Below are 19,414 nucleotides of genomic sequence, written 5' to 3' on the forward strand. Positions count from 1 at the left end.
TGTATATTTGATCATTTTTACAAGTAGATTAGAAAATAGTTGTGTTGGGTTTGGAAGGGGTTGTTTTGTTTTGTTTATAAAATAGATGTTTGTTGCTAAACTATTGCATGTAGCACCTCTGGATTAGAATCCAACTCCAAGATTGCTTCTCGGCCTTTTGGCTAAGATCAAGTGTAGAATCCAACTCCAAGAAACAGGGAGACATTACTATGTCAAGCACTTAGGATCCAGTACTAAATTACTTTGGGGTTCCATTCAATGCCTGGTAAATAGTCATATATAACAGCAATTGTGAAAACCATGGTGACAGTAACTAGAATTCAGTGTAGATGCCAGATCTTAGTCTACTTAACTATCCTTTCTGTGCTAGACTTATTTCTTATAAATCCAAATAAATAACACTTGTATTATACTCACCTTCCCTTTTGGAAAAGTTGACAGAACTCTATAGACTGCTTTTATTGAGTTCTAGTCATACTGTCCTGTATGAGAGGGCAGGGACACTGTCAATTATATTTTATGCAAAAGATAATATGGGAGAAATTTACCAATTTTCTGGGATAGTAATGGAGTAATCAAAAAACATAACCTTGTTCTGTATCACACTAGGACAAGATATCAGAGAGTGTTTACTCAGAAAATAATCTCACTTAGGAGATTTAAGTAGAGCACAGGGAAAGTGGAATGTCGAGACATAATTTGACAAGCAAGGCAAAGCAATAGTTTTCATTATTCACATCACCCCCAAATAATGTGTACTCTATAAAGGTCCTTTTGTACCAATTCTGACCTTATATGATATTAATTATGCCTGTGACCAATTACCTCTATGGTATAATCCTTTTGTTCCAATAAATGAACCATAAGCCTCATACTGTGATGAGAGAGAAGTCCCTGACCATAGAATTCAGTACCTGATTCCTGGCTATGAAACTAAATGTATTAAACTAATTTCCTCTTAGACGTAAGAGCTCTATGTTACTATTCCACAGAGTGAAGTCACATAAGGCAGCAGATGTAAAGTCTTTTTAAAAAAAATTGGTGGAGTGACAATGCAATCATTGATCATTATAATTTCTTACGTGCATGTTTAGACAGACTATTAGATTATCCTAGCCCATAGCCTGCTGTGATTATCACTATAAAAATCTTTTCCCAAAAATCTTGCTGTATCTATTTTGCCAAGTACAAAGCTGGAACTTCTCAAGCTAGCACTTCTTCTACCAGAATGTGACACTGTGAGGGAAGAGATGCTCTCTTATTCATAGTGTCAAACAGGACCTATTTTATAGGAAAACCTACAAACGTATCTATTTGAAAAAATAATTAGTGCGAACTTAACTTCTTTTTGAAGCTCTTCATTCTCCCTAAAATGATGTGGCTCCACGATGTTTCATGCAAATGCTTTTGACCCATTTCAAACATGAGCGAGGCATTTGAGCTCATTCGTATTTATAAAGAAAGCATCACATTTTATTCTGCAATGTACCACGTGTGCAAAAAGGAAGGCAACAGTTTAATTTCACATAATACTTGGACTTGGGGATCATCAATTAACATTTGAAAGACAGATTACTGATTTGAAAAATTATTTGGAAAATCATATCTGGTATTTTTCAATTTTAAAGTTACTGAATGTAGAGCCAAATAGATCTCCACATTTCAAAACTTAAGTAAGCTAGTATGCATTTTGAAGGACATCAAAATGATTTAATGTCAGCATACACAGAGCTATCTATTGAAAAAAAATATGCTACAAAAAGAAAGTACATTTTTAAACCATACAATTACCATTAAATTAAGAAGTTAGTTGTTTGAAGTTGGCTCTGTAAATCTTTATGAAGATTCTATATTACCATTTTGAAGAACTCAAATGTGGCATTCAGGATAAAGAAGACATCATGTACAAATGTAAATAATGTAACAACAACAGATTGAGTTTTTGTACTTCTTGTTCTCTTTACAATCTTGTCATGAGAATAAATCACATGGTGTAACTTTTTCTTTTTACAAGTCCCTGAAAATGGAGCATCAAAGTCTAATATTTTTCCTTGCCTAAGCTCTCTACATTTTAATGTTTTGCAAGAACAAGTACAAGCTATAAAAAAATCTTGCTCTCTCACACAGTCCTCTAAGATTATCAGCAAACCAAGAGAACATAGATATTCTCCTTCTGCCTATATTCCTCTACCCCACTATATTAACTCCAACCTGGCAAAGGGAAAGAAAGAAGGAAATTTGCTTGAGGTCAGATCTAGAAAATGTGCTTCTTCTTTGATGCTCTGTAACAGAATAATTCCATTTGTAAACATTTAGGAAAATGTTTCCAATATTTCAACATGCATTGATGAATTTTAAAAAATATTTGAATTACTGACAATATTCCATAGGGTTAAGAATTACTTAGAAGTAGATATTACAGGAAACTGGCCCATCTGAGGACTCTTAAAATGGTTATTTAATTTATTTTCAGTTTAGAGAACATGTTTTACTATTATCATAAAAACACTCAAATATGTATTCATTTTCCAGTTTTAAGACCCCATTGTAAGATTAAATACAGAACAAACAAAAACTGAATTATACAGTTAAAAAGGCTAAATTGTCTTTAACAGGGACAAAGTTAGTGAAAGAAAGAAAAAAATGCTCTTTACGTTATTATCACTCGTAGAAGTAGAGCTAGACTAAATAGATGAATAACATATTGAAAGAAATTATAGAATCAACCTTGAGGTGAAGTCAACCTTAATTTACTTGGGGCCTCATATTATTCTCAGCAATCTAAATGGACTAAGTCATGGCTAAATGAGAAAACAAAATAGAAATGTACTCCAAGCTGCACAACTGATAATTTTCAAAAGACACATAATTTGAAAAGTTGGAATTCACTTTTGTTAATTCAAGTAGATCTTCCTTAATTAGAACTCACTTTTCTCCTCTAAACATAGTGTTGACTCTTGCCATATGGATGATTATTTAATAAATGTACAGGCAACTAGCTCTCATGCAATAACTTAGTGTATTTCTGCCTGGAAACATTATTCATATAGAATAAAAATGAGACTACCACAAGCTGATATCCAGTACATAATATACAATCACTGTAATCCTCTATCATATGCCACAATCCATAATGGTGGAAAACTCATATTCAACAGTGATGCATGTGCAAAACCAGATGAAACAGGGTTCCTTGATCTTACTGAGATATTTAATCTACATTTTCCCTTTAATGGCCACCATCCCAGTGGGCTTTACCTTCAAAGGGTTTATAATCTAATTGGCAACAGCATTTTAGAATGATGACTATAAGGCAAGTATAGTTCAATAAGGCAATAAAACCCATTTTATTCTAAAGCCCATATTTAACAGAATAGGCAGATATGATTATAATATTAACATGATTTGGAGGATAAAATGTTTTCTGCTTAAATCTCAAACAGAAATTTAATAATTAATTGATAGTTTAAAGACAGGCAATCTATGATTTCTAGATTTCCTTAGCAAGTTTATTTATTCTGTGTGTATAAACACCTTTCATGCTATTTTTTTTTAATTTTTAAAATGTTTTTGTTTATTTTTGAGAGGCAGAGAGACAGAGCATGAACAGGGGAGGGGCAGAAAGAAGGAGACACAGAATCTGAAGCTGGCTCCAGGCTCTGAGTTATCAGCACAGAGCCCAATATGGGGCTTGAACCCATGAACCATAAGACCATGACCCGAGCTTAAGTCGGATGCTTAACTGACTGAGCCACCCAGGTGCCCCCGTTCTATGCTATTTTGAGTGTTAACAATCCCAAATCAAACTGACGTTCATTGGGATTTTCTGACACTAAATTTATATTGGCAAATTGCATTGGCTAGACCAAATTCTTCTCTTAGCCTTAGATCTTAAATGGTACCATTGTGCTAATAAGCACCTTTCCTCAATTTTCAAAATAATTAGTTCCCTAAGTGGTTTATTTCAGATAAAAGAATAATACACTATCCCCACAGAATTTGTTCTGTTTCTAAATGATTTAAAATTCTAAATTTGCCATAGCATTTAAGTTCCAATAGTAAAAGTGCGTCAATGATTGCAAAGTTTCTATGGCAACAACCTCATTATACCACCACTCCCGAGATAGTAACCTGGATTATAAGTGTTAGAGAGATGTCAATTATCATGAAGTCTGGTGAACAAGAGAACTAATGCAGCCTACATTAAAAAAAAATGTTGACTTTAATTTCATAAACAATGCAAATGAGTACAATGTTACCCCCAGTGATTAAGACTGAGATTTTCTACATTTGTAGACATTATATCTCCTTGTAGAGAACATTGTATTTTTTTAGACTAGATTTAAGGACACTTGGTTTTGTGTTATCTATACAAAATTGGATCTACCTATGAAAACCTTGAAGGAAGTTTACTGTCTGTTTACATCATCACTTTGCCTTAAGATATCAGGCAACCTAGGCATCTCACTGAAGTGCTTACAGAACACAGATGGTCTGTAAAGTAACCATTACTTCAGCCAAAAATATATAAGCATCAACATTGCTCTATCAACAAACATCATTCCATGGAGAAAGACAACACCGACATCCAGAGTCCATTTCCAAAGTGAATACTAGCTTTTTAGAGACTAACATCTGCTGTGCCCTCATGCTCCAGCTGCTATGGAAAGCAGATTTTCAAAAGTAAATCTGCCCCATTCATTTCGTCCAGGAAGTGGGCATTCAGCAATTGAAATCTATTAATTCTTATTTGTGATTCATTTTAAAGCTATGATTTAGAAAGTTTAATTGACAGAAATAATGAAGAACTACAATACATTTTGGAGACTGCATTACATTTTAAAACAAGTGAAGATAATTGTAAGTGAAAAATGAAAGAAAACTGCATACCTCAGTAAATGAGTCATTAACCCCTCACCTTGTAAACCAGAAAAGAAATCTTGATGGTAATGACCAAGCTTCTTTAATGATTCTGCAACATAATTATAAAATTAAACTGATAGTTTGAGATGGGTTTTGGTCCTTTGTAAGCTATTTCCAATTTAGCCTTCCTCTTATAAGGACTCACTGTCCCACCACCACACATTTCTTCTTTACTTTTGCTTTGAGGACAGTGGGACTCAAGGGTGAAAGGAGAGAGGAAGAGAGGAGGGAAGAGATAGGAGATTACTAATAAGAGTAAATCGCAGGATCCTTTTACAGTTCATAAGCGTGAAGATTGGGTGTTCACGCTGTTGTGTGACATGTGCTTCCCTCAAACCTTGTTATGACCTCGGCACATTACCCATCTGATGTGAACTTGGGGAAAAAAAGTAATTTCCATAGGTAAACTTATTTTAAAATTATTCTTACCCTATTTGAACTAAATAGGTTTAAAAAAAATTTTGGGGGGGTGTTGGGGAGGGCACCTGGCTTATGAACTTGGGAAGGGAAGTGGGTGAGCTAATGGGCTGCAGGATTTGTATTTAAAGGTATAAAGGGGCAGTGTAGTCTGATTCATTTTCAAACAGTGGTGACTGCTTCGGTGATGTGGACGGCCAGGCTAGATCTCCTCAGAAGTAGGCTGGCAACTGGACCTTCTCAAATGTCACTTCATATTCAATCACTAAAGAACATAAGTCATTCCTTTGGGAGAAGTCTAGGTAACATCTAAGTTACATAGGTTATCTACATGATTTAAATTGAAATTGCCACATTTGTATTTCATAAAATTGGAATACACAACATGTTAGCATGTCTATCTCTGCATATGTTACACACATTTTGATATAAAGCATATGTTAGACATAGTCTTATATATACTCAAATATAAAACCTGTTTTATATATATAATATATGTCAGTATGTGTGTGTGTGTATGTGTGTATATATACTGTGGATAAACCGTGGATGATTCTTCTGGTCCTAAAGAACCCAAATGAAGCTATTCTTTAATGTAGACATAAATAGCAGACTTTCTATTGGTGCTATTAAGAAAACTATTTTTAAATATTTCTCTTAGAGTTACTTTTAGACACAGCCTATCACTTAAAATCTGTTCCAAAATTTAAACATCAAAACCAAAATACAAGTTTAATCTATCACTTCATTCACAAATCTGACCTCTATAAGTCTTTTGATTATGCAAAAAAAAATCAAATTTACACTTTAGAAATCAAGATTTGAAAGCATTGAGTTTAAAAGAAAATGCCATAGGCTTTTAAGGCAATTCCAAAATAAGAATTCCCAAAATGTTTTTAGTGCATAAGCCATTATTAGAAAAAGTTTTTAGCCTCCCATGGGGTTCTAGCTAGTATATATTGAGAAAAACACGTTTCTTTCATTTTTGAGATGTTTGTTAAAAAGCAAAACTCTGATAATGCTCTATTGTTGTAACATTATATTTTATTATGTATTAATTTAGTTTCTCTAGAAAGCTACATTGTGATATCATAGTTAAAAAAACAAAGACCTTGGAGATTGAAAGATTTAACATCTAGACTTTGTGGAACTTTGACACTTACTGTTTGTTGGACTTAGTGTGAGTCTAAATTTCCTTCTGTATAAAAAGACAGCTGATCTTTTTACATGATTGTTATTTATAATAATTTAGAGTATGTAAAAAATGTATCTTAAGGCCTACAGCAGTGTCTTAAGACAGTAGCCATGTGCATTCTTATAGCCACATGGCATTGTGAACCATTCTGTACCCTGATTATAAATCTCCAACTTCCCCTAATTGTCTAAAAATGGCATCAAAAGGAAAACATGAATAGTACTCCGGGATACTTCATTCTCATTAAACTAGAGTTTACTTCAGACAAATTCACTTAACAAGATCTGGTAGCCATGCCTATAGAGCCAAAAATCAGGACGAGCTTCCTATCACCTTCTTGGTAGGAAGAATGCAACTGGTGTTATAAATATTTTGAAAGCATTCAAAAGTAATCACATTGATTGCATCATTATAATTACTTAAAAGAAGTGCTGGTTATAAATAAAATTTATGCTGATAATAAAATTCAAAAAGCAAATCTTCTGTAATGAAACTCATGTCACATTTTGGACCACAAAAGATATAGAAAATAGAGAAAGATATTTTACATAAGTGGAAAAGAGGACTCCCTGAATGTATTTTATGTATTTTTAATTAGGTATAATGGAAAACCTGATAATCATACCCAAATAAGAAAATATTAGCAAACACTGAAATATGCATGTTTTAAAAGTTAAAACTCTTACATTTCAAACTTAGTTAATGTGGAAGTAAAAAATAACTAAGAGTAATTTGATGGTTAATCAATATTGTAATCACTCCTTGAATTTCTGGGCTTATGTCTTTTAGGTGTAAGTATGTAAATATTATTTTTTCTTTCTCAATAGTGAGGAAAGGATACATATGATTCTCTGGTATGATGTAGATCTTGGGTTTTGGGGAGCAGAGTTTTCCTCCAAGATCTCACACTTAAAGTTCTGTAGAAAGTCAGGGGTTAATTAACATATTTGCTATTTTGAATACCATATATTTTAATATTTGAATGATTTGGCTAAAAAATTATTCAAGTTATAATGTTTAAGTCTTAATTTTCATGTAGATGAAAATAATTATGTAAATTATGCACATTAATTAAATTATGTGAATTAATTGGGGAAATTATTTCCATAAGATTGTTTTGTTGCTATGTATAGCTTTAGTCCCTGGAAACCCAGAAGATCAAACTGTTAAATTAATGTATACACAAATGTATAAACTCTTCCTTAAATATATGGTACTATTTATCATTTTTTCCTATTATTTATAAACCTAGTATCATTATAGTCATTCTTATAGTGACAGTTTTATTCATAAAGAAACTCAGGTCTGTGTTCTTCGTGTTCTTTATGTTCTTTGAATATATAAAAGAATACGCTTTGAGTTTAATGTGACTATTTGGTTTTGGCAGCCACATAGGAAGCTAACTAAAGTCATTTCCAGTATAGAAATTTTACAGTTAAAAAATAAAAAAAAGGGAAGAAGACTTAGCCAAACAATTAATGAAATTACAAGCACATTTTTCTTTTTCACAAACACTATTTAACATTCTAATCCTGCAAGAGATGGCCCAATGATTTTTATAAATACATATACATTGAATAGCATAATATTTTAAGCTAGAATATGTCACAAACTCTAATGAACACAATACGCCAAATAAATGACATCTCTGACCTCATGCTATTGGCTGATTCTTACCTGCTGTATGTAAGGAAACGCCAAATTAAATATTGTGCCAGTCCAGAATTCATTAGCGGGACCTGTCAGCTGTGTAAAAGCTTCCTCCCAAGTATCTGCTCAGTACTCTGGTGCATACTTGTTGAGCTTCATTTACAAGATTGTCAGAAAACTAAATGTATTTTCACAGCACCTTCCAAATCTTTAATCAAGCAAGATCTAATGAAGCCAAAAGGCTATTTCTCAATTCTTCTCCACTTCCTCTAGCTCCCAGTAGGATATTTACGAAGATAGCAAAGAAGATGACACACACCTTAGTGGTAAGAGGAGGGATATCTATAATCCACATATTACCAAATGAAAAGTTCAAGTGCCATTCTTCACTTCAAGGGGGACTTGAAGAAGGGATTTGTTTTATTACAGGGTCTACTAACGCCAACTCTAAATCCCTATCCTTTCACAGGAGAGTTTATAAAATCCCTCTTCCATTTGTGAAAAGGAAACTCTCACAATACTGATGCACAAAATGACATTTATTGACATTAAAAGCCTCATCAGTTATTTCTCAGCAGTCTTTATTCCTTTTGCAGAGGGGTTTATTGTGCTGTTTGGCATGAAGGAAACTGGCACTCTTTGATTTAGCAAAGTCTGGCCTGAAACCAATACTCCGAAGAGTTTCTTTAAAGTTACACATTTTCCAAACACTGGATTGAGTCCTGTGGGTGTCTATATGGGGCAGAAATGAGTCTGACACAACATAAGGTCATAAAGGTTTTTAAAGATACTCTGTTTCACACTTAAACCATTAGTGCTGCATTTGCACCAGAGCCCATGTCAGGCTGCAATGTATTCAAAATCTGTCTCTTCTCAGGTCACCAGGACTCCTTGGGCCTCATCTCAGGAAACAGTGGCTACAAACTTTATCAATCATTTTCTAAGTCTTACATTCAACCAGTCTCTAAAAAAGCAAGCAATTAACAATTCATATCTTCATTATTTAAACATCTGAAAAACTTCATAGAGTTAGTGCCTATACCTATGAGATGCTCTCAAATTGGGCTTTTTCAAGACCAGGTGGGGAAATAGTTTTATTTACATATCTGTTTAAAACTTCCTACCACTTCCAGATGTTACACATGAGTGATAGAAATACAGATGCATTCCCTACCCTCACAGAGCCCACAGTCTAAGAGAAAATATATTAACAGTGAGTAACAGTCATAACAGTTCCTGGCAAGTGTTGTGAGGGAAATATTCAGAGGCTGATTTGCAAAGATAGGAAAGGGCACCAAGCCCAGCTGACTGGAGGTGAGCCCAGAGTAGAGAGCAAACTCCTGGTCATCTCTATCCTTGGTGCCTTGGCAGAAAGGTCACATGTCACCCTACAGGCAAACTGCTATTGTGAAACAAAACAAAACAAAACAACAACAACAACAAAAACCCCACCCATTGAAGAGGTTTAGACAGAAGATCTGTTTGGGTTATTTAAAAGGTCAAATTCAAATTCTAGAGCTTAATAACTACTTGTACTAATGAAGCTCTTGAAAAATCTAGTAGCAATAAAATAGTTTCAAAAGGTAAAAAATTACATTGTGTCTAGTAGCAGAATGGTAAATGGATTGAACTTCCCAATAATTTTCAGTGAATTAAATTATAAACTGTAAATTTAAATTGTAAAATGTAAGGAATATCTTCTTCCAGCATTGACAATAATAAAGTTATGTCATTTCTTCTTTGATACATTCCATTAAATAGGGCCAAAATGGATAGGATCACACGTTTATTAGCTTTTATACAGGGCTATGAATTTTACAAAAATGTAGAGTTTTGAGAAAAATCAGTGAAGAATTGAAATATCTATTTTCTGTGGAATGTGCTAAATGTAGTGATTTGGTAGTCACTTAAGCATAAGAGATAAATTTTAAGTTGTTAAACATCTGTTTGAAAGATGATCAATCAAAATGTTATAATTGGTAAGAGCTTACCAATTTCCAGAAATAATTCACTCATACTGAAGACGTGTTTTTTAATAAACAAAAATAACCATTTATATTTCAAAAACTTCTTCAGGGTCTACAATTGAGATTAAATCTATGGCCTAGCAATGATTCACATTTTATGTTATTTTATGCTTATATTTCAATTATTAATATGACTATTTCTCTTCCTGAAACATAATAGTGTCTTATTTCATGTGTGCCTTGGGGTCATATATTGTTCTGGCAACCAAAGGTTAAATTAGATAAAGTATTATTTAACCTTTTTTCTATGGGAACTTAGATTTACGTGAAAGCTGAACTTGGATGGTATCTCATTTCACTCAACTTAAGGCACCTGTCATCACAAAAAATGAGCTACTTTGTTGCTTGCACACATATTTGCCACCTCTCTGAAATCCTGTTTGCCACTCTGATTGGACACTTTGGCCTGATTTTTTCTTTTTCTTTCTAACACACAAATGATGATTTTTCATTACCATAGCATTCACACTTTTTTCATTAAGTGGAATTTTATTTAGCAAGTCCATAATAAATATTGTTGAAATAGTAAATTATTATTAAACTGTGTTTTCTTGTCATCCATAGAAGTGAGTTAAAGAAATGGGAAGTAAACAAAAGAAATAAAGATTCCAAAATAAGGAATTTTTAAAAAATCACAAAAGTGAACTGACTTTCATTATTACTGTTGTGGAATAATTACACTGTAATTCTGTAAAGTGCTATAGAATTTGTAAAACACTTTCATAGTTTTATTCAGTTCTAAAGCAACTCCATAAAATAAGTTGTCATTAGTTACATTTTACAGAAACAAAAATTTAGTTTTGGAGAAAATATGAGACTTGTTCATGGTTACTCTGCTAGCAAGTAGCAGAAGCTAGAGCCTGGACACAAAGCAATCTTTGACTTCAGGGCTACTCCACTTTTCTTTGTAACTTTTACACCATTAATACATAAAATGTACCAGACTAATACATTTTATTTTTTGTCACTCGGAATACGCCATCACCCAGTGCAACCAGCCTTTCACCTCTTTGCTTCTCACTCACAAATTCTGGATCATTTTTCATAGCATGATAAGACAAATTCTAGAGTTTAATAACTACTTGTACTAATGAAGCCCTTGAAAAATCTAGTAGCAATAAAATATTTTCAAAAAGTAAAAATTACATTATTTCTGATATGTATTTACTACTGAGCAGACACTACTGCATTCTTCTTTAAAAATTGATCGCATATATATACTAGCTGTTATTTACCTGCCACAGTGAATTAATGAAACAAATACATGTCAGTATAACAAAGTACATTATAAAGTTAATATAAAACTTTATATTTAAGCTGTTATATATTTTGCCTTAATTAAAATAGAGAGTGCTAAATGTAAATAAATGTCTTGTTCGGAATAAATTCCACATAGTTTATTAATCCTGTGCAAATATGAGCAGGAAAGAAAAAGGGAGAAAGAAACTTTGAAATATTTAACAGTATTAACATTTATTTTATAAAATTCTCTGGGCTAAAATATAATAATACCACTCAATCAGATTTGTAAAACAGATGCATAAAAGTCACTAAATACACATTTTAATAAAAACATATTACATTATGTTCATAAATAATTTGCATTATTCCACTATTATAATTTTTAGACAAAAGTATTATACTTAAGAACTTAAGACTACAAATAATGGCTCTAAAGAGTTTTCTAATATATCCCTAATATATTAAAATACAATTATATATTTCTAATATATCATTTCCTTTTTAAAAAATAAGATGTACAAGATGGCTCAAATATAAAAATTAATTTACAGGTAACTCTCTATAATCAAAAATAAAATAGATATGTTCTCTGAAGTGAATATTTCCTATGATTTTAGAACCTCTATCATTATCCAAAATTATTTTTTCTCAAATAAGCTATTATTCATTTTCAATTCCATGTGAAAGAGCAATTGTAGATTGAAAACTAGCTGGAAAATAAAAAGCAATACACTCAGTCTTCATAGATGTTTAATAATTAAAACATCAATAGATGTTTAATAATTAAAACGAAAAATAAACTCACTAAAGCATGGGTTGCAAATGCCACTGACTACTATGCTCCTCTTTAGAGAAAAAAATCCATCAATGCATGAAAATAGAATTCACAGGGGTGCCTGGGTGGCTCAGTCAGTTGAGCATTGGGCTCTTGATTTTGGCTCAGGTCATGATCTCTCAGTTCCTGAGCTCCAGCCTTGCATCTGGAGCTCAGAGCCTGCTTGGGATTCTCTCTCTCTCTCTCTCTCTCTCTCTCTCTGCTCGGGATTCTCTCTCTCCTTTTCTCTGTCCCTCCTCCACCCCACCCACCCCACCCCCCACTCCCTCTCTCTTGCTCTCTCAAAATAGACAAACATTAAGAAAACAACAACAACAACAACAACAACAACAATGACAGAACTCACATTGTTGAGTCCTTCCCATTTTAATGATTACTTCATGGCACTATCGTTCTCATTTCCTGTAATTGCTTTCATTTGAAACACAAGCTATATGAGAATCTAAAGGACTAAAGTATTAAAAATACTAAAATCTGGCAAAGCTGAATGAGGACACTGGGACAGTCAACACTTTTTCATTGACTACCAAGTGTTTGAGGTATTCTTTTTCTTTTTCAAATACCCCTTTCAATTTACTATTAGGGCATTTTTTATATCAGCTTTCAATCACTTATTATTTTAAGTGTAGAGACAGTTAACAGGATGAATTAATTCTTTTTTAAAGGGACAAAACTCCCTATGGATGCTACATTACTCCACAGACCTGAGATCTAGTGAGTATATTTTCAGTTACAGATTTTGACTAAAATTGGCTTGCAGAATTTATCTGCCAAGGACACTGAAGTTAGCTCATTAGTATATTTTCCCCAACTGACTCCAGGTGAAAACAACTGAATATGTCAAGTGGTGGGCATCTCATTCATTACCTCAGAACAATTTATCACAGAAACTATGCTTACCCAAGACTTCCCTAGTGAGTCTCAAACAATGGTTTTCTTTTTGATGGATTTTTGAGACAGAAATATCTCAATTTTTATGTGACAGGATTCTTCTGTTACCATAAAACCAGCTTAAAAAAACCTCAAAAAAAAAAAAAAAAGAGCATGACAACCTTATAAGCAGCATGAACCTCAGTGGACTAGGAATGAGTATATTTAGAGTGGACTTTGGGAGGAAACAACCATTTCCCAAAGATTGTTATTGCTTAATGAGATCCGTGACCACACATGCATTATGTGGGATAAACATGGCTCCCTGCTGGCTCCCCAAAGCCTGCTGACAGTTGGTGGTTATGATGTTAACTCGCTTTAACACCCCAGAAATGTTTTAATGTTTTTTTCTCTTATTTCTATAATATTAGAGCAAGGCTTGGATCTACCATGTAGAAAACATAATAGCAATATTAAAATAGTATAACTTGAACAGTCTCTGTAGCATTTCTGCGTTGCTACTATAAGTAATGCTTATTACAAGAGGGTATCTTCTTCCATTTTCAAAAATCAATTTTGATAATATCTATAAACTGATCAGATATAAAAAAACTCTTCACCTATTATTTTAACAAATACTATTCCATTAGTAAAGGAAACTCAAGATTAGCATTGTACATATTTTGCCTAGAACTATTTGTTTTCATTGCTTTGCAGGAAAACAAAAGTGTAGTAGTTTTGGTTTTAAAAAAACAAAAATAATTTAAAAAATGTACTTTAAAATTTTCAGTTTAATTTATGGAAAGAGCAGTTCTTCCTACTGAGAAGTAAAACATGCCTGTCAGGCATTCCTTATAGTCCCCCTACCTGAGGAGAAAACAATAGCGTCAGAGAAGTACAGTGTTAACATTCAAAATGATATCTGGTTCAGTTGTTTTCATAAGCTGTAGAGAATATGTGTAGTATTAAAAGATACAAATCCAAACCTTGGTTTTGTCTTCACTGATTTTCTGACAGAAAATCTTTTGCACACACACTGATAAGAAAGCAAACTACTCTTTATGAAAATTTATCACTTAGAACATTTACTTGGTATTATTCACTCACATCATTCTTCCTGGATAAAAATTAGCATTTTTCAACAAGTACAATAATACTTTTGGAGCATAAAAGAAACAACAGATGTTCCTTCTGCCCCCACCTGTTTATTTTTTAAGGCAATGCAAAAGCCTTATATGGATAAAAATAAATAATAAATACTTGAAGACTTTTGTTTTCAACCCATAAAAGCAAAAAAAAAAAAAAAAACAAACCAAAAATGTCATTTTAGTAATGCTACCAGGATCAGAAAAGTATTCTAGATTCCCAATAATTTATTCTCTGCACTTTCAGATACAACATAGTAGTGTATCCCCACAGGACACCCAGCATAAATGCAAACTCATGACTTGAAGCACTATCAATAAGTTAATAAGCAGTGGGAGCAATTCTGTTTTTATGTAGTCAAATGTCATTTTAAACTATTTGAAGGAAAAATAAATTATGTTTAGAAAGAGAATATGAAAATCTATATTGAAATTTATTCCTTGACAAGTATGTTTTCTCCTATTATAAAGTAGTTCATTAATTACATTTAGAGATTTTTTAGATGATTTCTTTTAGAGAGGACTTTGAAAATCTCACCTTAATAAAGAACAACATAATCTGCACGTCTTACTATTCAAGAGTCATCTTGTATTAACCATAGTGAACTACAGAATTACTCTTTTTAGGTCAATTCTCTTGCTCCTCACTAACTTTGTACCTGCAATTATCTATGTTTAAAAGGTTCGCATCTACGACAGCAATAGCCTTCATGGCACCTTTGTGCTAATTAGAAAAAGGAAACCCCTCTGGTCAAATATAACCCGAGACTGGGGCACAAAGCTTGGTAAGCAGAGTGTGATGTGGATGTCATTCCTCCCTACCATTCCTCTGCCTGGTCTTTTTGCAGACTCTGCAACAGCCCTGGTCTCTCCTACTATAACGTCACTGGCTTCTAAGAGTTATTAAGTGCCAACTGTAGGCAATAAATGTATGTATACAGTAATAAAATATAACAACCAGCATGTATTGAGCAGTGATTGTGAGTTGGTGGTTTATATATCTCTATTCTTTATTTTTTAATTTTATTTATTTTATTTTGAAAAGAGAACATGAGCAGAGAAGGGGTGGCAGAGAGAGAGAGAGAGAGAGAGAGAGAGAGAGAGAGAGAGAGAGAGAGAAAATCCCAAGCAGGCTCTGTGCTGTCCCCTCAGAACCCCATGTGTTGCTTGATCCCACAAACCATGAGATTATGACCTGAGTTGAAATCGAGAGTCAGTCGCTTAACTCCTATATATCTCTATTCTATATTTACATCTCTTGGAGCTTTTTTTGCAAATAAGCATATAGGGTTTCAAAGAGACTATGTACCCTGGCCAATGTGACATAGCTGAAATAGTGTGGACTGGAATCCAAACTGACTAACTTCAAAACATAATCTCTTAATCTCAACCCTAATGTTTTTTGTTGTTGTCTTTCAATTACTGGGAATACCTCAAGTGTAGGTTCTTAGATTTTACATGTAATTTTCTCTCCTTTTCTTGGAGTGGTGGAAAGCACAAGATGATCTTGGAGCAAAGGATTTGGAGTTTTTAGAGACAGAGAGATTTTTGTCTATAGATAATGTTTTTATTTGTTTATTGGGTTATTTATAATCTACTAGAAAGATTTACCAATAATGTCTCCCATTTATATCATATTATAACAACCAACCAGCCAACAGACTGGAAACATCCATCTGTTACAATGGGAATCCTGGGATGAACAGTACTGCTTTCTGTTCATAGAATGAATGTCATTCCTAAACATTTTCATCATAAAAGACCATACGACAGAAAACTATTACATAAGCAATCATTATTACTACTATCAGTACTAATAATTGAGTGCCTACTATAAACAGGACACTTTATAAGTATTTTCTCAAACCCTCAAGACTTTATGGTAGGTATTGCTGCATTTCATTTATAAGGAAACAGATTTAAAGAGATCAAGTAATTAGTAAAGATAATAGAGCTAATAAGTGCACTCTTTTCTTCTACAATAGTATACAACATTACTGCTGAGCACTGCAGCAAAGCAGAAGCACTTTCCATCTCTCTTGGTATTTGCATTATTAATTCTAATATGTATATATATACCTAATACAACCTACTAAGTATTCTGTCCCAGAATATTCAATTTGAATCCAATGTAGCCTCTAGATCTAATAACCTATTTAGAGAAAACACTGGTGATACAGGACCTCGATAAATAAAATAATGAAAAAATAAGACAAATTCAAAATATAAGATATTCTACGATTGGCAGAATCATTTCAAAAGATAAAGATCATGAAAAAATGTGATGGGGTGCTGTTCAATATAAAAAAAGTTAAGAGACAAAATAACCAAAAAGAAACTATGATTAACTAGTAGTTAAAAAGAAAAAAAAAGATTAAAAATGGTAAAATATATTCAGGGAAAACTGGAGAAATTAAAATGAGCCAGCAAGATCAAACAAAGAGGATGGGAAATGAAGGAAATGATCATTTTTGCTGGAGCAATCAGGGAAGATGTCATAGGATAAAAGGCATTTATTCAATGTATTCGGAGAGGTTGCTCTGTGATTTTTCAGCCTATATTGATTTTCTCATTGTCTAGATCCTGATGTTAACAATAGCATTTTTGAATAAATATTGTTAGGTAACATTTTTATATGTAAACCTCTTCTCTCCAGGATTTTATCTTCTTTTCCTCTAATGGGTTCTGCAGTGCTCAGTACAAGACATAGTTGACACTCAAGTAGATTGAGGCAACAGATTTTTTGTAGATATAGGATCTACAAGTCCTCTTCCTAGCATCGAGTATATCAATACAAAGCAACATGTACTGCAGTAAAACTCTAGTGTAAATTAAAGGATTAGAGGATTCTTTCAAGTTAGTCATAGCTCCATGCTTTTTTTTTTTTTTTTGCAATATTTAATCAAACTAGATGCTAATAAAAATAAGTTTGCCATTAGCCAGCAGGGGGAAGAAAGATCCCTTCAGTGGTTACAGAATACAGCCTCAACACATCTTGGTGAGGTGGGAGCCTTTATGCATTATTCTCCTTATTTTACCAGGCAGGAAGTAGACACAGAGAGAGGCTAAGTGACTTGCCCAAGGACAAAGAGTGAGTCAGATGCAGAGCTGGGAATTGAGCCCACTTCTCCCGGTTCCCAGTGTACAGCTTTTCTCAGCAAGCCATAATGCCTTTCAGATGGATCATTTCCTAAAATGTATTAAGTTGTTAAAAATTCAATATGGGTGTTGCATTGCTTTCCAACTAGTTCTGTTTCTCACTACCTTCCTAGAGCTATTATCAGAAGCTAAACTGATTGTTGGATCAATAATCTCACATCTATATTTTTTTAGACAATATGCCATTAAAACTGGATGTATCCAAGAACCTAAGATGAATCAGACTTTTTGGAAAGTAAGGTTGTGTTTGGCTCTTTTAGCAGGTGGAGGAGGATCCCACAGTGAGGGGGGAAAAAAAATTGCAGCTCAAATTTGGGAGAAATTGGAAACGATCAGGAAGAACAAGACTGTATCAACCACCAGAAAGGCTTAAAAACAAACAAACAAACAAACAAAGTCAAGCAATGTGACGCTCATGGGGGCACTTAAAAAGGAAGAAAATAAAAAACTTCGTACATTGAAAAAGTGGAGATCCTAGGCCTTTTTAAAAGATTCTAGACACTTGTTTTTATATAAAGCCATGCTTCATTACCTGGAATTTTACATATCAGTTTACTGGTTCACCTTACCCATGAGTCATGGGAAGGAACTATCTTTTTTAATCACAAAAGACTTATACTGTGCTCTTATTGTGCTAACTAAACCAGAAATGGTAAGAAGGCCAGATGCTAACACTCCTGTATGTCTTCTGACTTGACCATTGGCAACATCACCAACTCATCACTGTGATCTTTACTAAAGAACTCAGACTCAACTATAGAATCTCTTTTAATATAGCAATCTGGAAACCTACCAGTCAAGATTCTTCCAAAATATCAAACCCATTCACTACTTCTGGCATATGCTTTTCTATTCACTGCCCATCCAAAAGGCAAGACACAAAATCACTATAGGTCCATGGCCTCATCTGCAAGGTCTGATCAAACCCTCTGCAATCACTCCTTATATTACTTATGAATTATAAGTCATAAGATTTATGAATTATCTGAATTAGACCATTAACTACTTAAGGGCTGATATGCCTTTTAAAAAAAGTACCTAACACAGGTTTCCTGAGAAAGGATCAATAAATATTAATTGATTTTATAAAATTTATGTGCTTTTTAAGAACCTTTGGAGACAGTAATATTTGAATGACTTAATAAGCATCATCACCCATAATCATACAAATTCAGAATTTTAGTCACAGATAATCAACCACAGCAGTGATTACTGTATTAAAATTAAATAACTGAGACAAGTGATATCTTTTGGACCATTAAAACATATCTGTAGAGGAATTATTCTTTCAATTGTTTACCATCCTTAAGATAATCTTACGACACTGAAGAAAACACATTTGGTTAAAAGTCTTTGAAATTTCAATATCCTATGAAATTCTTTGGAGTAGCAATTGATTCCAGGCCAAAAACAGGAAAAATTAAGATGGGCTTGATTCATTCTGGCAGTGTTAGAAAGTAAGAAAATGCTAAAAAAAAAAAAAATGGGGATATCACAATAGGGCAGAGTAGCCAATCTGAAAGACTTCCCAATGCCAAAAGTGGAATAATTTGAAGAACATAAACAATAATAGTATTTAATTATAACACAAAGTAAACTAAATACCTACGAGTCTATACTGATGTAAGGAAAGAAGGAAGGAAGGAAGGAAGGAAGGAAGGAAGGAAGGAAGGAAGGAAGGAAGGAAAGAAGGAAGAGCTTTTTCTTACAGAATTCCAATTAATAAATGTAGAAAGAATAAGGAAGGCAACATCGCATCTAAGTGGTCAAGGTTAACATCACCTATTATAAGGCATATTGGCATGTATCTCCTGATATAATACACTGAAGAGGGCAGATTTCTTATGTACAATGTCAACCTGATGCCATGTCAACCTGATGCCACGTCAACCTGATGCCATGTTGAATGTCATGGCAACCTGATGCCATGTTGAATGGCAACCTGATGCCA

General features: G+C 33.3%; 1 protein-coding gene and 1 non-coding gene across 2 annotated transcripts in view; one reads left to right on the forward strand and one right to left on the reverse strand.

The window, feature by feature from the left end:
• LRP1B (LDL receptor related protein 1B) overlaps window positions 1-19,414 on the reverse strand; it is a 1,940,511-nt gene that overhangs the window by 1,858,022 nt on the left and 63,075 nt on the right. The gene's annotated exons all lie outside the window — the stretch shown is intronic.
• LOC111562177 lies at window positions 5,191-5,294 on the forward strand. Its single transcript, XR_002745221.1, has one exon. It is a non-coding gene; the product is annotated as a small nucleolar RNA U13 (small nucleolar RNA).

This window comes from Felis catus, chromosome C1, assembly GCF_018350175.1.
Source record: "Felis catus isolate Fca126 chromosome C1, F.catus_Fca126_mat1.0, whole genome shotgun sequence".
Taxonomy (NCBI): Eukaryota; Metazoa; Chordata; class Mammalia; order Carnivora; family Felidae; genus Felis; species Felis catus.